Raw genomic sequence first — 21090 nt, forward strand, 5'->3', positions numbered from 1 at the left:
TTTTCAGAGAGCCTGAAATTCCTAGAGAGCCTTTGTCTCTTGACAAAGACATTAAGTCTCTAGGAGTTCTCTGATAAAACAGAGAGGTAACACATTAAATCATTAACAGTTTTGCTGAAAATATTTAACATCAGCATTGGGACCTGAAGGAATCAAGCACGGGACAGGTAAATTTTGATAGGGGAGGTGGAGTGGGTTGAATGGTGGCTTCCAAAAGACACGCCCACATCCTGGAACCTGTGGGTGTGACTTTATTTGGAAAAAGAGTCCTTACAAATGTAATCAAGTTAAGGATTTAGAGATGAGATCATCAGGATTATCCAGGTGGGTCCTCAATCCAAGGAGAAGTGTCCTTATAAGAGACACAGAGGAAGACAGCCCTGTGAAGAGGGAGCTATGCCTGCCTCTCCTACTAGGATGTGAACTCACCAAGGACAGGGACCGGGTCCTGTTCATTGTGGCCCAGCTGGGCTCACTTTAGGGAGGTCGGGCACAGGCTCTGAGGTCTGAGGCTCACCAAGGCTCTGAACCCAAGCAGTGCAATCAGCTAGGCCTTGGACTCTTGGTCTCTTCCTTCCCCTGACCAGGTGTTCAAGTGACTCATGCCTTTTCCTGGAAGCCGTTAACATGTCCCTGCCCAGATGCTAGTGCTGAGCTCCACTCTGCCCCACGGCCTCACTGATGTCACCCTGCCTGTTGCCATGTGGTCTGCAACCAGCCTCTCCCACATCCCTGCTCTGCCCTGCTTTGTCTTGCCTCTGTCCTGGTGACAGCTCTCCTCCCCTCCTGGCCCTGCCACATCACTCCAGGGAAAGGCAGACTGGAATCCTGTCCCAACCACTGATGCCTTAAACCCTGTGTAGGCAGAATCATGGCTCCCCAGTGACCTCAGGTCTTAATTCCTAGAACCTGCAAGTGTTACCTTATAATTAAAAAAGACTCTTTTCAGATGTGATTTAATGAAGGATCTTGAGATGGAGAGATTATCCTGGATTATCTAAGTGGACCCTAATGGCACTGCAAGTGTACCTGTAAGAGAGAAACAGAGGGAGATTTCCCTCTCTCTATTTCTCCCTCTCTCCCTCTCTCTCTGTCTCTCTCTCTGTCTCTGTCTCTGTCTCTCTCTCTCTCTCTCTCTCTCACACACACACACACACACACACACACACACACACACGAGAAGGCCATGTGAAACCAGAGGCAAAGATTGGAGTAATGCAGCCATAAACCAAGGAATGTCAACAGCCACCAGAAGCTGGAAGGGGCAAGGAGCAGATTTTCCCCTAGAGCCTCTGGAGGGAGTATGGTCCTGCTGACACTTTGGTTTTGGCCCATTGATACTGATTTTGGACTCTGGTCTCCAGAACTGTGAGATAATAAATTTCTGCTGTTTTAAGCCACCAAATTTGTCATAATTCCTTATGGTAACCACAGGAAATTAAGGCAGAACTTAGGAAAGTGTGGGGAAGGTCTGAGGTGTGTACCACTGAAGGTGTTGGCTACCAGCGCTTTGAGGCAGGGAGAGGCACTCACTGAGAAAAGCCCACTTTCGGGTGTTGTGTCCTCCATTTGGTTGAACCCCTGGTTTCCGTCACCTTGCTCACTCATTGGCTTCTGCTGATTTTGACGATGGCCAGTATTTATGCTGTTCTTATTGTGGGTTTGGCCAAACTCTGCTCCAGGTTCTGAGCACAAGGCAGTGAACGAGGCTGGGGGATCCCTGCCACCACAGCGTTCCGGTCCTGCTCTGGTGGAAATGCACCAGCCCTCAGGCTGTGTCTTAGCCTCTGTTCTTGCTGTAACTCACACTTGGATTTAGCAGTGGGATTGCAGAGTTCTGACCTTAACCTGTTCTACTTGTTTTCAGCTTTGGCTATTTCCTGGTCCCCGCTCCTCTTCCATCTACTCCTTTCATTTTCCAGGGTTGGCACTCGGCTCCTGCTGTATGCCTGGCCCAGCCTGGCACTTTTGGATCAGCTGATGCCGACTGCTCCATTATCCAGCACCTCATCGTGGACCCATCCACAGTGTGTGATTCAATTTTCTGGCCTGGTCTCTTAATATCCTGCTTTGCCTCCTGAGTATAACTTCACATTCGTTCTTGGATTTTTACCACTGCTTTTGATCTCCTGGCTCTGATCCCAAATCAAAAAGGTGTTAGCAATTTGCAGTTATCGACCTGCCCCACCTACCTGGATCTAGCACAGTGAGGGCACCCAGACTAGGTTAAAGAAGGCCATGATGAACTGGACAAGATTTCTGTTATTGTGATCTTGAGATCAATGCCAGCCACACCAGCTGACAGTTTTAATTGTCACGGTGCTTCCAAAGGAGGGAACACTTGGCTGGCTTCTTTCTTATACATTGCAGCTTGGACCAGGTTCATAATTCTACTTTGTAGACTGTAAATAATCTCTTTGTTCAAAGCAATCTGTTTATTTTGATGTGTCTAACCCAATGATCAGCATACACAGCTCTCCACAACTTTCTCTTCAGTTCCTCTTTTACTCTTTCTTCTCTTTCCTAGGATAGGGTAGAAAAGGTGAAAGAGAATATTTGAAGTCTTTAAAATTTTTTATCGAAATATAGTTGATTTACAATGTTTTAGTTTCAGGAGTACAGCAAAGGGATTCAGTTATACCTATATACATATATCTATTCTTTTTTAGAGTCTCTTCAATTATAGGTTATTACAAGATATTGAGTATATCTTGTATGCTGTATACCTGTGCTGTACAGTAGGTCCTTGTTGGTTATCTATTTTATATATAGTAGTGTGTATATTTTAATCCCAAACTCCTAATTAATCCCTCCCTTAAAAGTCTTTAAACAAAAGCAATGTGTGTCTGAAGTTTTTAATAATCAAATATATATCCATTTAGAACACATGGTGCTGGATGAACCTTGAATGTATCTTTCTGTTTATTTCTCTACAGTGTTGTATAGCAAAGGAGTGAGAATGTGGGAGAAGAAGAGAGAAAGGAACTGACTTTCACCGAGTGCCTCTAAGTACCAGGCACTGGGGTGGGTACTCTGCAGATATTATCTCATTTAAGGCTCACAACAATCTCCAGAGTTAGGTACTATTATCTCATTTTATAGATGAGGAAATTGAGATAGAAGGCTCAAAAGACTTGCCCAAGGTCACGAAGTTGGGATTCAGAGGTAGAACTTGAACCTGTACACTGATGTCCATACCTGATACAAATGGAATAATAATAATGAAATACTTTTTAGAAATCAGCTAGGAACGGAACTAAAATATGTCGAAAACACTGGAGGCATATATTACCTCTTTGCTAGAACAAGGGCTGACATGGGCTTTAGAAACCTTGAATTTCTTTCTTAATGGAGACTTATAAGCGTAAAAGGAACTGCAGTTGTAGCTGGAAGTTGCCGCCTGCAAGTCTGCTTTTTTAGACTCTGTCTTGCATTAATTAACATTCCCAGAGCTCTTTAAGATACAAAGATAAGAGCTGTCATAGGCGTGACATACTGCTCCCAAAGCAAGGAAACAGTCCAGAGACGTCTCCTGGGCCTGGCTGATGCATAGGTGTGTTCCAACAGCTTGCATGTTATAGGGAAGGCCCTATACTTTGGAGATGCACCAAAGTGAAATTCTCTGTAGGGAGATTTCAGTGCTTGGGCAGAAGGTTCTCACTCTCATGAAAATAGAAATGCTCTTTGGAGGTATTAGTGATTATCTGTTACTTTCACCTGCGTGGGAAGGAATTTCCAATTCTGTCCAGAGATCAGTTTTGGTTAGAGGAAGAGAAAACCGAAGGACCTCAGGTGCCAGGGGCAGGGAAGGGGGCGGGGCATACAAAAGCAGTGACGTCCAAGACCAGCTCTACCCAATCCAATGTTTTGCTTGGGGTTGGTCCTTGGAATGAAACAGTATTTTAATTCTCCAGCTAGGCCCAGGTACAGGCACTCACTGCAAACAGGGACTGGAGACTTGGAAGTAGATGGAAACTTCTAGGGAAAGAAAATAGAAGCACCAAGAGTGAGCAAAGGGCAGAAAGGTATTTCAGAAATCGAGGTCAAGAGGATTTCCTAGGGCAGGGGGTAAAGATAGGGAGCCAGGAACAACAGTAAGAGATCCACGTGTGGTGGGAAGAAGATATAGAACCATCTCATGGTTTTTGATTGTTGGTGACAAGACACAGAAAATGCCGTGTGTCGTCCTTTTCACCGTGATAGCCTTTACTTTCCTCACAACACCCCTGCAAAGTGGCGTTACTCATGTCACATGGGGAAGTTGAAGTCTGGAGAGTAGGAGTGCCATATCCGAGTTTGAATCCTGGCTCCAGCACTCATTTGCTGTGTGACCTCAGAAAGTGTTTGACCTTCTCAGCCTTCTTTCCCCCTAGTTACAGAACGGGGGTGAGAGTTCCCCCCTCTTCCGTGTTTTAGAAGCTATTCATTTCACACTTACATGCGGATGATGACAATAATGATGCATATTATAACAGGTTACATTTATTGAGTAATCACTTTGTGCCACACACTGTTCTAGGCACCTCCCATATATTAACATATGTAATCCTTACAACAACTCTGTTAGGTAGAGATGATTTGATTCCCATTTTACGGATGAGGAAACCGATGCACTGTGAAGTTAAGTAAGTTGCCCAAGGCCCCCTAGGTCGTAAGTGGGAAAGAGAGGCACAGATAAACCCCTGGGGCCTGGGTAGTGTCGATTTGCAAGGATTGGGGGAAGAGCTGGCCTCGTGCCACCACTGGGCCCTGCACAGTCTTTGCTCAACAGGTGGGAGCTCAACAGGTAATTTTGACAATGATCAGTTTCTTCTTCTAGGTCCTCCCTGTCCTGGTCGTCTCCTCCAGAAGCTTCTCTCTCTGTCTCCAGCCTTGATTTCCTTCTTGCTGGTTTTCAGCTACAGGCAGGCCTTGTGATCCAGTTCACCTCTTCTGTCAGGCTTTCTCTCCTCAGTCAGGTCTTGATTCCATCATCTGTCACCAGTCCCCACCGCCACATGTCGACAGACTCCCAGTTTCCTGTCTCTTGCTCCTCTGTTTTCTCTATTTCCAGTCACCCCATCACTGTGCTCACTTCTCAGGGTCTGATCCTGGAAGGCAGCTTACATTGGCTTCAGCTCCCCAAACAGTTACCTCCAGGAGCACTTGGTCCAGGGGGATGTGGTCCAGGGGGATGTTCTCTGATCTGAAGGAGGGAGGTGGGACATGATTGACCTTGAAGAGTATTATACTTTGTCTCCGAGCAACTATTATAAACGCAAAGCTGGTGTGTGCTGGGCCTGGATAGGGCAACAGAGTCCCAGGAATGTGTACCTGGAGCTCCTGGCCACAAACAGTGTGACCAGACCTGATGATGAGCCCCCTACAAGACCCCAGGCCTTGTTGCTTCAAGTTTGAGATCCAGGGGCAAATCCGTCAATTTAAGACGCTGGAAAGTAAATTGAGCCTCCACTGCGGTGCAACTCTCTCCACCCCCGTTCTCTGAATTTTGTTTAAGTAGCTACAGGTGATAGTAGTTAAGTCACTGGATGATGAAATTGACTTTAAAAAAAGAGCCTCTTTGGTTACACAGGGCAAACCTGGAAGAGTAGAGATGCAGAAAAACCCACACCTCCATGGCCTAAAAACAAATTGAAAGACTGATGGGAGCTTGTGACCCTACATAGTGGAACCACCCTGTGCTCACTGGCCTGGGAGCATTGTGCACAGCAGCCAGGGTGAGTAGCTAATGAGATGCACACCCAGCTCGCATCTCGGACACAGCCAAGGCCCTGAAGCCTCCTCTCACTGCTGTGCTGCTGCCGTTTGCACCCTGTGGGTCCTTCCTGGAGAACCCACCCTCCCCTCCTCTGGGCCTGGGGGAGAGAGCAACCTGACTGATTATACCCACCTCCCCCAAAGCTCCTTTTAGAGCGGGCTGTTCCATTTTCCCTGTAGCTTAGCAACCTGAGCCCCTGACAACTGATTTACTGGAAAAAAGCTTGACTTTCTCCCAGCAGGTTTTCTTTTTCTTTTCCTTCTCCTTTCTTTTCCTTCTTTTTAAATAATCAAACCTTGACTAGGACCAGGTCCTTGTGGATTTCTCCCAGAGATGCTGTTTTCACCTTGCCTGGCTTGCCTGGACTCCTGCACAGCCACCAGTTTCCTCCCTGGTCTTCCACCGTCAGGTCTCACCCCAGTCCGCCTCCATGCTGTAGCCAGATTGATCTTTCTAAAGTTCAGTTCTGATAAGCTTCCTCTCTTGTTTAAAACCCTGTGATAGCTCCCAGGAGAAATATTCCCACATGGCTCTCCAGCAATGAGCCCTGCCTGTCTATTAGATGTTACCATTGTCTGTCACACCTTCACACCCTCTGCCCCATTGGATTATAACTCTTTCTTGCCTCCAGATCTTTGAATATGCTGTTAGAGTCCTGCTTCTTCTTACTTAGCTGTGAAATGTTCTTCAAGATTCAACTTAAACATTGGCGCCTCTGTGAGCCTTCCCTGACCACTGCCCAGGCAGAAGTGACCACCCCTGCCTTTACTTCTGAGGGTTATATATGGAATTGTCACTAGACTGTGAGCTCCTGGAGGGCAGGGAGTATTTCTCATCCTCCAAAATGTGGCCAGTGCCCAGCACAGTGCCTGATGCGTAAAGGGTGATCCACACATAATCAGATGTGTGAATGAGGGATACTGGAAGGAAGGAAGGAAGGGAGGAAGATGTCATGGAAACAAGCGAGTTTGAACATCCAGAAGGCAAGATCCAAGCGGGTAGGGAAATGGAGCCCAGAGTGACACCTGGCCACCAGGATGAAAGTGGCTTCTCTTTGATTCCCAGGACTAAAACTTGTGGATCAAAGGCAAAGCAAGGTGGGCTTCTGGAGGCCTGGCACAGGTACATGGTAAGAGAAAAGGCAAAGCCACACCAGTTGAGCCCATTTGCTTCCGGATCTCTTGCTCTGCTCTGAATCACAGGGAGGCTGACCACTAGAGGCTCCGTGTCAGTGGCTTCTGGCTGGGTTTGACCAATCGGAGGTGTTGGTGGGAAGCTAGGGCATTTTGGGCAGTGACTCTTTTTGGGTCTCTGGTACCGGCCAGATAGGCCTGCTACTATTCCAGCTTTCGGCAGGTGACCCTCGCCCCTGGGCTCAGGTAACGCTGCCTCTTCTCTCTCTCTCTCCTCGTCCCTCTAGTCCTTGGGAGTGATAGTTGCTTCCAGCCGCTCAGGATTGCCTCATCATCCCCTGATAGATTTACCAGCTCCTCTGTCACGCATGTAACTAATTCCGTGCATGAAATCCCCCTCGTTGTGAGTATTCAGTGCTTTCTGTTTTTTGGTTGGACCCTAACTAATATACCAGCTGAGTTTAGTGACCCCACTAAACTGATAGTGAGTTCACTGATGCGTACCTTGGAGGGGGTGGTATATTTCTGTCTTTTTTCTGGTTTATGATGGGGTAAGGGTGTGCGGTGTGTATGTTTAAACTGGATGAATTGGGGGGGGTTGGATGCATTTGTTTGGTCTCCAGACCACATTGCTGCTCACTTTGAGCTCTGAGAGCTCCCTGTGCACGGTCTCCATCCAGTGGTTCCACCCAGCCCCCTGCCCCTGGGGAGGAGATGGGGGTTGGGCCTCTGCCCCTGAATTCCAGTTGGAAAAGTAGCGTAAAGGAGGATGTCGGGGAAGCAAGGAGCTGGTGAAAGGAAAGAGACTGCGAGGCGTGAAGAAGGAAGGAGAGGAAAGGGAAAAGATGGGGACGAGAGAGAATGGAACAGGGGTATCCGTGTTTATCACAGTGTCTGCACATAGTAGGGCTCAGCTGATATTTGTTGAACGAATGAAAGATGAGAGGAAGTAGAAGGAACAGGTGGGGTGCACGGGTAGTACTAGCAAAGAACAAGGGGAGCTCAGTCCCCATGCCCACTGCGTCGTCACCCTACTTCAGGGCCTCTGAACAGTTCGCCTATGATAGCAGCTTCCTAACTGGTTTCCTCCACTCTCCCTGACCACTGCTTCAGGGGTTTTTCCAAAATCACAATCTCAGTTGCTTGAGCCAATGCTTTAGTGGCTCCTAGAAGTGTAGATATTAAATTCTGTTGTGTACTTCCAAGCGTCATCTTCTACTACCTGCTTTCAGCCCGGACTCTTCACGTTGTTCCCCACTCCTGGAACGTCTGGGAGGACCATTTACTTATAAATGACCTGCTTCCTCTCTCTCTCTCTCTCTCTCTGTCCTTTTAAGGCCTGGGATTCTAAGGGATTTGAGACAGGCCTAGGGAACAGAAAGTTAGATAATGAAACTCAGATCTGGCCCTCAGCCCCACCTCCTGCTCTCCCTCCTCCCATAAATTCCCTTTGTCTCTTGAAGAGCCTGGGATGACGGTCCCACTCCAGCAGCCAGGAGGTCACTGCAATGGTTCTCACACCCTGGGCTCCTGAGAGAGAATGTGGAGGATGGGGTGCGGCAGGCTCTTGGTGCACAGAGGGGCCCAGCCCCCCAAGGCAGGCTCTGCTCATGCTCACAGAGGTCTCATGGTGCCCGCTGCTGAGCTGTGTGCCCAGGCAGATGTGGGGACTGGCGCTGGGCAAGCGAGGAGGAGACAGATGAGTATGTCAGGTGGTGCTTCCCCACAGCCCGGTGGGGCAGCCCGTGACTGCGTGGGAAGCCAAGCTGGGCCGTAAAGAATCTTCTGCTGACTTTGCTAGGGAAACTAGAGGACACCTAGTTTGACCACACCGCTCAAATGCATTCCAGTTAACATTTGCAAACACACGTGGCATGGCACAGTGGGTTTGATTTGCACAGACCTGGGTGTGACTCTGCTACGTACCAGCTCTGCAGGCAAAGTCCTTAATCTCTCATTGTCCTCATCTGTAAAATGAAATAATAAATACCGTTGTTACAGAGTTCCAAGTATTTTGCACCTGATAAGGCTTCAGTAAAAGCACACTATTATTATTACTGCTATTTATTAATTTATAAATTATTTGAGACCTCTGGGGGCTAAACTCTGTGCTTGGCCTTGAGGCTACACGTGAAACCACGGAGAAGAATAAAAGCTTGTCGGTACTTTAGGGAACTGACAGTCTAGAGCAGGGTGAGCAAAATATGGCCCTTGGGTCAGTTCTGGTCTAGTGCCTGTTTTTGTGAAGAAAGCTTAAGTAGAACACAGCCAAGTCCATTCAGTTACACAGTGTCTATGACTGCTTTCATGCTACAGTAGTGGAATCAGGGTGTTGCAACCATATAACCCACCAAGTCCAAAATAGTTATCATCTCGACCTTCATAGAAAAAGTTTCCTGACCCTTGGTCTAGAGAGGAAGACGGATATATAATCAGGATGAAGCCAGTTGCAGGAGAGTGTAAATTATCTAAACTGGTGGCCCAGAAAATGAGAGAATCAATTCTGACTTGAGTGGGCATTAGGGTTTTGATCCAGGCCTTGAAGGCGGAGAAGGAAATTGATCGCCAGAGCCTGGGAGTGGGGAGGGGTGAGAATAGGCAGGTCAAGATGACCACAGGGATTTTAAAGGGAGATCGTGGATATGAGGATGGAAGAGACTAGAAATTAAATGGCTAGTCCAAATTAAATAGCTAGTTCACTTTGGAGTCAGAACTTAAACCTAGTTCAGTGCCTTGTAGGATTTATTGTACATCACCTTATATTTAGATAGCATTTCATAAAATGCATCAACAGGCATCAACACATACTGTCTGATTTAATCCTCACAGTCACATTAGGAAGTAGGTATGACTAGTCTGATTTTACAGATAAGGGACACTAAAAAGGATAAGGATCACTCAGCCAAGAAGTAGCAGTGCAGTGCCTTGAATGCAAGGAAGGGGCCTATGACAAGGGTACAACACCAGCACAGGTGGGAACTCTTGTCATAGGAGTATGTCCCGGTTACCTGGTGCACGACGTAAATGACGCCCTAAAAACACAGGCAAGGTAACCTCGGGCCTGCACAGCTGGGGGTTATTCAAAATTCAGGAGATCTTTAAGATCTGTGGTGTTTGTGCACAGAGCCAGATGCTGAGAGAAAAGCCCAGGAAAGTATAAGATGACCTGTGCTGACCTCCAAGAGCTGTGGGTTCAGTTGAGGACAACCCTCAGAGGCCCCTAATGGTTTGAGGCTGTTGACGTCAAGTGACCAATGTGTGGTGCTGACAACAAGGGCACGCGAGTCAGAGGCTGTATCAGGAAGGCTCCATAAAGAGTGTGGGGCTGGAGGTGAGGCCTGGCTGATTCTATGCCATGGATGAATTCATGCGGCCATGTCCTCATATCACAAAATCCTCATAAAACCATAGAACCTCAGAGCCGGAAGGGACCCCAGTCCTTCCTATCAAGTTACAGATGGGAAAACTGAGTCCCCAAGAAAGGACCAAGGTGCCTAATAAGTAGTGATATGCTCTCAAACCCAGAGCACCGTTTTGTCCCTTTCCTCTGAATTAACCCTGCAGACTTCGGGTTTTCCATTTCCGACCCACCCTAAAGAGTGCTCATAGATGAATATTCCCCAAGCCCCGGTGGTTTCATGACACTCTTCTCCCTCTCCTCTCCCTGCCCCCCACCCCCCATTTTTAATATCTCCTTGCTTCCTTCAGGATAAAGACCAAGCCTTAGACTGAGAGGCTGCTGCGGATAGTGGATAGGAGTGTGAGACCTGGCATCAAACTTTCTGGGTTTGATCCCTGCTCTATCACTTGATCACTGTGTGGCCCTGGACAAGTAATATAACCATCCTGTGCCTTAGTTTCCTCATCTATAAAATGGCTGTAACCACAGTAATTACCTCAGAAGTTTGTAAGGAATAAGCAAGATAAGTCACAAATGAAACATAGATTAGTGTCTGGTATCTAGTAGGTGCTCAGTAAAAGTTAGCTAAATTATTGCCATTAGACTGGTATTTTTCTGACCCTGCAATTGGACTCCAGCCCATTTTTTCAGCCTGGCCTCCCCAAACAGGTCTACTTACTGCCTCTTATAAGCCAAGCGCCATCTTGACTCTTGAACCCTCCTCTCTGTTCCCCTTCTCTTCCCTGCATTAACCTCACGCTCTTTCTACTTATCTAAGTCTGCCTGTTTTACTGGATGCCTTTGAAGCCCTAGCCTCTGGTCACCTCTTCTTTCTTAGAAGTCTTGCAGCACTCAGTCTGGACCTCTCCCTTGGTGTCCTGCTGCCGTTATCCATCTTGTATGTCCATATCCAACCATTCCCAAGGGGCAAATTCAGGGTCCACCTAGCACTTCACATCAGATTTTGCACTTGGCAGGCAGGCACTCATTCAGTTCTTCATTTATTGAGCACCTATGATATAAAGAGGACTTTGCTCAACACTAGGGGTACAGGCTTGATGGGCCCCAACTCCAGGCTCACAGTGTGGTAGGAGACAGACTCATGGCCAAATGCTCAGCACTGGAATGGAAGTGGGACCACAGCTCAGGGGAGCCCGTGGAGGGAGGGAGTAATCGGTATGTTTGAGGGTGATGACAAACAAGGGTAAAGGAACTAAAGAGAGAGATTCCAGAGTCATTATACCAGAAGAGTGAGTAGATCTGGGCACTGAAGGACAAGGAGTTAAAGCCGATTCTGGGTGTTCTAGCCTGGACAACTGATGGCATCTGTCCGAAAGGTACACGAGCCGGGTACCTGGGGACTGCCATGAGCAGAGAACGTGTGGACACAGGACCTGGCTGGACGGGGTGTCTGTTACTCCATCTTGGTAAAGGAGGGAACCCAAGTCTGAGGCTGGGAAATAGCAAGAAGCTTCCCAGCCAGGGAAGGTCCATCTGTGCCTGGTGCTGGAGGGGCAGCCTGAAAAAGAGGGACGGGCGGCAGCAGCAAGGCGGGGGGAAACAGGCATGGGTGGGGGAAAGGGCCGTTCAGGAATGAATTCTGAGAGTGCCCATTTCTGAGAGTGAGTCTGAGCGTTTCGGCGCCAGAGTGGGGTTTTGGAGGCCCCACTTGCACTGCATGGTGGTGTTGGCAGAAACAGGGAAGTCCAGGAGGAGGACAAAGTTTGCACTTGGGGATTTAAATTTACAAACCCTAACTGCATGTACTGTACAAGCACCAGTGCCCAGAGGGCTGCTGGGAGATAGGAACCTGAGGACTGGAGTTTTCAGGTCAACAGCTTTGAAGAGGTAGCAGGAGCTATAGCAGTCGGCCCATCCTCTGAGGGAGGGACCATAAGGAGGGAAGAGGGCTGGGGACCAACGGGACTGAGGGGCTGGAGAAAGAGAAGTCAGAATAATCAGAGAGGTAGGACGAGAACTGGAGGCAGTGCCTCGCAAGAAAAGCCAGGCAAGGCGAAGCTTTCTCAGTTCAGGAGTGGGCCTCTTTGCTGTGGAAAGTTCTGAGTAAAAAGTCAGGGTCGAAGGAATGTGCACGGAGGCTCTCTTGTCAATTCTGTTTTGGTACCTAAATACAATGGAATATTAGCCATGAAAAGAACGAAATATTGCCATTTGCAGCAACGTGGATGGACCTAGAGATTATCATACTAAGTGAAGCTAAGTCAGACAAACAAATACCATATGATATCGCTTATATGCGGAATCTAAAAAAAAAAGATACAGATGAACGTATTTACAAAACAAATAGGGTCACAGATGTAGAAAACAAACTTATGGTTACTGGGGGGGGCAGGGATAAATTGGGAGATTGAGATTGACATACCCACACTACTGTATATAAAATAGATAACTAATAAGGACCTACTGTATAGCACAGGGAACTCTACTCAATACTCTGCAATGACCTATCTGGCAAAAGAATCTAAAAAAGGGTGGATATATGTGTATGTATAACTGATTCACTTTGCTGGTCACCTGAAACTAACACAACATTGTAAATCAACTATATTCCAATACAAATTTTTTTTTAAATGTTGGAGCGAGTGTTTCAAGGAAAGGAGAGATGGGAGAGTTCCATTAGGACTTCATAGCAGTTTAATTCTATGTGAATGAATGCCGAAGCTGAACAACAAAGGATCTCCCCAGCAGGCTTCTAGTGGCCCTGACCATCCCCTCTTGAGAGGGAGCAGGTGTGACGCGTGCAGGGGAGTGGGGACAGTGGGCGACACGGAGGGGATAGAAGCACAGAGAGCTCCTTTACTGTGTGGGACTCTGGTGAAGGGGGACAGAGGGGACAGGACGGGGACTGATTTCAGGGAGCTGCCAAGTTAATGGAGTGAGAGAGGCCCGTCCTGGGTGGAGTGTGGCAAGTGACACCTGTCAGGTATGAAATGCAACGTCGTTTCAGGAGTGGGGGGTCGGGGGGCTGGCAGGAACAGGGGGTTGGGGGAACAGGGAAGCCTCAGTGAGGGAAAGGGCATTTGAGGCTACCCTGAGAGAGAGGGGACAGGATTTCAACAGATGAAGCCAGGGGAGAGAGTTCTAGGTGGGTGACCAGCATGAGTACCGGGGTGACGCTGGAAGGGTACCTGCCGTCCGATGACGGGAGTTAGGGTCCAGGATGCTGGGCTGAGGAGCTGACATAGGAGCTTGGCAGCAGAAAGCAGCCCCTGGAGGGGGGAACAGACGACAGAGATATGATTCAGACTGGCTTTCAGAGAGTTCGGAATGGAAGTCCCACCTGCCATGGGTTGATATAGGGAGTACCTGGTGCCAAGGGGACCTTCTAGAAGGCTGTTCTACAGCCTAGTGGAACTTCTGGCAGGAGCTTGAGCTTCTTCATTTTCCGCATGGGGACCTGGAACCACCTTGCCGCCCTCCTTGCTCTGCTGACCCTCTGGCCGTTTGAGACAGGGCTCCTGATAAGGCGACCGGGTTACATAGGCCAGCTCGGTGGGTGTGTCGCAGATAAGCGAGGATCCTCTCTCACAGCCTGACCTTATCCGGTCACTTGGGGTGGGGCTGGAGGAGGATCAAATGGCTGCTCTGGCTCTTCCCTTTCCCGTGAGACCTCTGCGTCGAAACTCAGGGTTTTGATCCTGAGTTTCGAGCCGCTGATGGTCTTGGGGGTCACCCTCCTTTCAGATTACTTGTTCCTGTTTTTCACCACAATTTATTTACTCTCTTGTATCAGGGACTATCCTGAAAACAAAGAGTTACTTCTTTTCTACCTTTGTAGATCTCCCACTATGCTTTGCAGGTAGTGGGCATGCCACAGTCTTGCCAACCTCAAACCCAACTAAACAAACACTTCCCACTCCCCCAAGAATTTTTCAGTCCAGTCCCTGAGGTGCTCAGACAGATCCCTGCCCTGGTTAACTGGCACTATAGGATCTCATCAAGAGGAGACAGGATAATAACCAAATAAAAACATTCCCTTGGCGTCAGCATTTTCTGTGGAGAGAGGAGACATTGTTCTCCCTGCTGAGTTTTGCAAAGGCCTGTAAAGAGTTAATTAAATCCCTGCCCACGGGACTTGGCCAAATAAAGGCAGCCCACCCAGAAGGAATGAGGGAGTTGTGCTGGGAAGCAGGTTTCTCTCTAGGCTTGGGGGCCTGGCGGGCTTGTACCAAAGCTAATGTCTGGGGCTGTGTTTCCAACACTGGGAGACACAGGTCCCTGGGGCCATGGAACGTGATGTAGATTTCCTGGCTTCCTCTGCCTGCAGTGGAGATGCCCATGGGAGTCCAAACAGTGATGTGGCTCCTGGCTGGGGAAGACTCACACTGATACTCGGTACAGCAGCTGCCTTTGCTGGGTGACCACCGTGATCAAGCCCTCTGCCAAGAGCTGTCGTCTGTGAGCTTGTGTCCACCCCTCACCCTGGGAGCCCGTGGCCCTTAAGGACGCGTGGCCGTGGCATCCACCTGGAATGCTGGACTTGCGTGGCCTCTCAGTGGCCCTGGACCTGCTGCACATCTTCTGTGTCAGTTTTGTTCTCAGCTGAATCCCCAGTACCAGGTGCTGGTACCAGGTACCCGTACCAGGCACATAACAGGGGCTCAAGAATGAATGGAGGTTAATTGTCTCACCTTTAATTCAAGCATGAAGGAAACAACTCGCCATCTTCTCCCCTTGGTTTCTCTGGCGTTGTGAAGGCTGGTGTAATTATCCCTGGGCTGGCTGGATAGAAAAACTTGCCTTTTCTCTCCTCTTGGTTGATCAGTGTTTACTTGCTGTACGATCTCCCTCAAATACAGGTATTCTGTGAAGCCTTACTAACTCCGCTCTCAAATCCCCCTCAGTATGTATGTAGGTAGTTATCTATTATCGTCCTAATCGAAGTGTCTTGTCTTCTTTCTCTCCAAGTATTTCGCTTCCCTGCCATAACCGACCTCTCCTCCGCAAGCAGCCAGGCCTTTCTAAACCTGTCACCTCAGGGAGGGGTGTCATAGGGCAGAGGAAGAAACAAAGGCATCTTCCCACGTTTGGGGCCCCATAAGTTTATCCTTAGGAGACCAGAGGGGACTATGGGCACAGACAGAAAGTTTGGGGGAAACACAAGAGAACTGAAACGGGGGGGCAAGAGAGGGGCTGAGATGCTGTTGGCTTCCTGCAGTGGAGCCCTGGGGAGGTAGCCAGACCACAGAGGCGTTGGCCGCATGGTACACCGTGGCCTATCAGGCCTTGGCCAGCCTCACAGAACTTCCTAGGGCCAGCATGGCACACAGGAGGGGAGTGAGTCCCCTGCCCTGAGCATGGCACCCCACTGGAGGACAGGAACAGGGGAGAGTGAGGGCCACCCACGTGGGACATGATTACTGAGGCCCAGGTGGGTCAGTGAAGCCCGGACCACCTCTGGATGAGATGCCCCTTTGGCATTTTTCAAATCCCACCCTCACCCCACCCCCGCCACTGGAACTTGTACACACTTCAGAGAAAAGGGAAGAAGAATCACAAAATCACAGAACTTAGCTTCCTGCTTCCCCAATGGATGGGGAACTCGGTGTAGAAATTAAGTTGCTACAGAGGAAGGTGTGGTGGTTAAGTACCAGACTCTGGAGCCAGGCTGCTTAGGTTCAGATCCCGGCTAGCTGTGTGAGCTGAGGCAAACCATTCCACTTTACTTCTCTCTGTTTTGCCCCAGTTTTTGTTTGTTTGTTTGTTTTGTTTATTTATTTATCTGTTTGGCTGTGTCGGGTCTTAGCTGTGGCAGGCTGGCTCCTTAGTTGTGGCATGCAAACTCTTAGTTGCGGCATGCGTGTGGGATCTAGTTCCCCGACCAGGGATCGAACCTGGGCCCTCTGCACTGGGAGCATGGAGTCTTATCCACTGCACCACCAGGGAAGCCCCTGTTTGTTTGTTTTTGTTTGTTTGTTTGTAATCTATAAAATGGCTCGCTCTACAATGGCAGTTCGTATCATTTATAAGACAGACCCGGGTTCCAGTCCTGGCTCAGCATTAACTAGCTCTGTGACTCTGGGACAGTCATTGAACACTTTTTTTGCGACCAAGTTTTCTCAAAATAGTCCCTACTGACCTCACCGGGTTGTCATGAAGATCCCAGGAGACATATGGTCTTCCTTTGGTGGTGCCCTAATATGGAGTTAATTTCTGAATTCTCATGCATTTTATAAATACCATTGATTATTATGATGATCCTTGTGACTTATAAGTAGATTACAAATAACTTGAGGGCAAATGCTGATTTAACTTATGCTAAGAAATGGATGTGCCACACCTTTGTCCCATCCTGCCCCGACGTGGTGCAGGGCCCAATCACAGGGACATCTCGATAAATATCTATATTATTGGGGATTCTGAAGGAATAGATGCAATTTTATTTACAAAGAATCTGAAAACAAGGTTTGGTTCAGAGGGTCAGGAGATGTGAGCTGGTCAGGATTTGCTTGGCAGTGGCCCATAGAACTTAGAATTGTTTGTTTATTTTTTTAACTGAAGTATAGTTGCTGCACAACATTACATAAGTTACAGGTGTGCAATATAGTGAGTCACAATTTTGTTTTTAAAGGAACGTACTTTTCCTTTTTTTAAATTTATTTATTTTTTAAATTTATTTTTGGCTGCTTTGGGTCTTCATTGCCGCGCACGGGCTTTCTCTAGTTGTGGTGAAGGGGGGCTACTCTTTGTTGCGGTGCGTGGGCTTCTTGTTGCGGTGGCTTCTCTTGTTGCGGAGCACCGGCTCTAAGCGCGGTCTTCAGTAGTTGTGGCACATGGGCTCAGTCGTTGTGGTGCATGGGCTTAGTTGCTCCGCAGCATGTGGGATCTTCTGGGACCAGGGCTCGAACCCATGTCCCCTGCATTGGCAGGCGGATTCTTAACCACGGTGTCACCAGGGAAGTCCAGTGATTCACAATTTTTAAAGGTTATAGTTATCATAAGATATTGGCTATATCTCCCGTGTTGTACAATATATCCTTGTAGTTTATTTATTTATTTTTGGCCTCACCGCACAGCACGTGGGATCTCAGTTCCCCAACCAGGGATCGAGCCCGTGCCCCCTGCAGTGGAAACACGGAGTCTTAACCACTGGACCACCAGGGAAGTCCCTGCAGTTTATTTTATACCTAATAGTTTGTACCTCTTACTCTTCCACCCCTGTGATGTGCCTCCCCACTTCCTTCTCCCCACGGGTAAGCACTAGGTTGTAGAACTACAGTTTTGACTTTGTTTCATTCTGTGATTAGCCTTTGAGAAAGGCAGCACAGGTAAATGTGCCTGAGCTCAGGCAGTGGTCCCAGGAATAGATCTATCTGGGTGGTGGGATTTTTCCATCTTTCTCAGTTCTCATTTCCTATGTACTGTCAGCAGAAGCACGCTGATTTTAGACATAGGTCTACATCTCAACTCCACCCTGGACGAATGTTGTGATCTTGTTTGAGTTACCTAATGAATTGCCTTGTGTCTCAGTGCCCTCATCCATAAACTCTAGCCAGTACCACCCATGTCATTGGGTTCCTGTTGGGGTTAAATCGGATCATGCATGCACAGCCCTCTGTCCAACGCTTGGCACAGAAGATGTGCTTCCAACATTTGTTTTCATCTCCATCCTTTCCCTTCTTGAGGAGCTGGCTTAGAAGGTAAAACCTAAAAGCAGGCAGTGGGAGCTTTCATCCTGCCATGAAAAGGATGGCATGCCCTGTGATGTTTGCCCCTAGATGTGCAGCCACTTAAGGGATGTGGAAGCCCTCACCCTGCTCTGGGGTCAGAGAAGGTCAGGCTCATGTTTGAGAAGTGGTGTATTGTGTTCGGAAGACATTATACACTCTATCAATATTTGATGAGGCCCGGGGGTGCGGTGTGGTTGGCTGATCAACTCTGCAGTGTGACTACAAGCTGTCCTGTGCCTGACTGTGACAGGTCAAAGACCGATGTCCTCAGGGAAGAAGTGGCACATTGTTCTTTAGGGAGGACTGCAGGGCTGATCTGGCTCCAAACTGGCTTCTCCCTTTTTCTTGCTCTCCCACTGGAAAGCACAATGATACTCATATCTAGCGATTGCTGACTGCTTATCCTTCATATCTAGCAATTGCTGACTGCTTATCCTGTGCCAGGCACGTAACAGGTGTTATCTCTTGTAGTCCTCAGAAGGCTCATTTTACAGTTAAGAACACTGAGGCCTAGAGAATGAAGATACTCCCTCAAGGTCAAATAGTAAGTTGTGACCTGAGGAGGGCCAGCTAACCAAGGCAAAGAGGTACATGGGTCAACTTGACCTCAAGAACGGGGGCCTTTAGGAGAGATGTTTTCACCAACTGGGGGCTGTGAAGCTCTAGAGAATCTTAGGGAAACAGAAAAAGGATGGGAAGCCGTGTTCCCAAACACCCGCAGACCCACCTCAAGTCTTAGCACAAGAATCGTGGAATTGACCTTAATGCCTCCTTCGATTTTAGCTTCCCTTCTCCCACTACTGTTCTCTTTGCCTGGCTCAGACCTGTCCCTTTAAGAGCAAAGAGAATGACCCAGGAGCTTTATTGCTTTTTGTGAGTAGGAAATAGTGTCTGCACTGCAGCCCTAAACAGCTCTCTCCCCACCCATAGGCTAGGCAGGAGGCACCCATTCCCCCCGGGTCTGTTTCATAGTGCCCACCTCTCTGCCAGCCCCTCACGGTTGCTGCTGTAGGTGGACTGTGGGTTTGTTTGGTTGCCGGATGTTCGCTCCTGGATGCTCTTAGCATTGTATCATCTTTAGTGTCCATCCCTGGATGTCTCTGGGATGTCTAGTCTGAGCACAGCTCCATAAACTTGTCTGGCTGGGAAGTGAGTGTGCAGCGAGGGAATCATGGATTAAATAAGACTGTGCATGCAAAAGCACTCATCCTGGTGCCTGGCCCATGGTAGGTACTCCATGTGTGTTATTGGAACTTAATTTGGAGTGGAAGCATTGGATTTCAGTTCTGTAAAGGCACTTAAAAATTCTTGGCTCAAACCCCACATTTTATAAACGAAGAAGTTTGCCCAGAGAGTTGAAGTGGATTGCCCAAAGTCATGGGGAATGATGTGGGTGAGCACTGAGTTTCTGGATTCAGATTTTACATAATAGTAATGCCCTTAGGTGCCCTCTCTTACTCTGGACCCTGAGCTTTACAGGACCCCCACTATGAACCTCCTTCAGCTATGCCTCTCTCTATGGGTAAGGAGTCTGCAGGGCCAAGGAGATGTGACTACCTGGAGCCCACGTACCTCCTCTAGAACATTATCTGGGTACCTAGAGAATTCTAGAATATTCTCTGCATACCTAGAGACTCTCTATGGTACCTTGAATTCCCTGCCTGAATGATCCCAAGCCTGTTTCCAGCCTTCTTCAGGCCTCTTTTCCAGGTTCATCCTACGAAAGGCAGAGGTCACAGCCAGTAGGGCCAGTCTGTACAAAGGGTGGCGAACGGGAGGCTCTTAGTGGGGTGTATAGTGGGAGCTCGGGGATATGGGCTGGGATGTGGGCAGGCGGTGGCAGAAGGGAAGAAAAGTCCATGAGCCCAGGCCCAAGCATTGGGGCAGGCTCTCCCTGTGCAGCAGAATTCTGAGGAGGGTGAGAGTTCTAAATTTGAAACTGGCCTAAGTCATTGAGAATATGTATTTATTAGGATAGGATGGTATAACATTTTATTTATTTGGTAGCTTGATCTATAACCTTTAAATATTAGACCCTACATAAATGGGGCTCTATTTGTACTCTTGTGCTGGGCCCTGCAGATGTTAGGGGTGGCCTGCTTTATAGTGATCTGTTATGAGAGCCCCAAGGGGAATCCTGATGAAATAGAGAATCTATCACTCACTGAGATGACTGGGAGAGCATGGCTGAGTGCTTTTCCTAATGCTCTGTGGATGTTCAAACATATGAAAAACACGGACAACAGTATGAGAAATGTGAATGGGCTGTAAATGAGGGCAAGAAGAATCAGTTGCATTATTGTATTAACATAATATCCATTCTTGAAAAAAGGTGACTCTTTGGCCTTCAGATTAGTTTTGCATTAAAGCTGAAGGAACCTTTGAAAATGCCTTGAAGGGTTTATGTCTAGGCCGTCATCCACACCAGCAAGGCCTTTGATAATAACTAGCCCTTTATTCCCCATTCCTCAAAACCAGAGGTTCAGGGTAGGATGTGCAATTTGCCCTAGATACGTCTTCTTCCTTTTCCTTCTCTCCACAGTTAAGTTTCTCAGACTCCAAAGTGAGGGGATGGACTCCAAGGGGAAGGGTTAGGTTAGAGCCTTCATTCCACTGGAAGGAAAGCCCTTTTCTGTGGCCCTTCTGTTTTGCTAGAAAGCTGGTGGAGATGCCTGGCTCCAGACCCCCCTCTTGCTGTGAGGTGAGCATGCCCTTGGCTGCGAGGCTGCCCTGCCAAGGTTTATAGGGAGCTACGTCCTGGGCTATTATGCTGCCCTCCCTGAAGGAAGACCTCCTTCCCTTCCCATGATGGCACGATCCACAGTCTCTGTTTACTGTCTTGCGCAGAGTCCAGTTCCCAGAACTCCCTGGAGGATTTGCAAGGCTCAGGCAATAAGGTGTCTCATTTGGAGAGAAGAGAGGGGCACGGGAGTCACCAGAGTCCATGTGGATGAGGTGACCTCGGAGTGGCCTTGACTGCTTATTCTTGTTGACTTGAAGCCACCTAGCAGTGCTCAGGGTCTGACCGTGTTGCCAAATGAAGAGGGGTTAGAAGTGCTCTAGTGAGCACTTTGGTGGAAGGCTAAGGGCTCATCCGAGAGGTCAGAG

General features: G+C 48.3%; 1 long non-coding RNA gene across 2 annotated transcripts; it reads right to left on the bottom strand.

Moving 5' to 3' along the window:
* Window positions 1-2121: 2121 nt before the first annotated feature.
* On the bottom strand, window positions 2122-13731 carry LOC308628063. 2 transcript variants are annotated; one of them, XR_014017489.1, is made up of 4 exons: window positions 13619-13731; window positions 13441-13521; window positions 8818-8858; window positions 2122-2523 (listed from the first exon to the last, which is right to left on the bottom strand). It is a non-coding gene; the product is annotated as an uncharacterized lncRNA (long non-coding RNA). The 2 variants fall into 2 exon arrangements; XR_014017490.1 differs by lacking the exon at window positions 2122-2523 and adding an exon at window positions 4518-5185.
* Between the last annotated feature and the right edge of the window lie 7359 nt (window positions 13732-21090).

Source organism: Mesoplodon bidens, assembly GCF_964165515.1.
Source record: "Mesoplodon bidens genome assembly, chromosome: 14".
NCBI lineage: Eukaryota > Metazoa > Chordata > Mammalia > Artiodactyla > Ziphiidae > Mesoplodon > Mesoplodon bidens.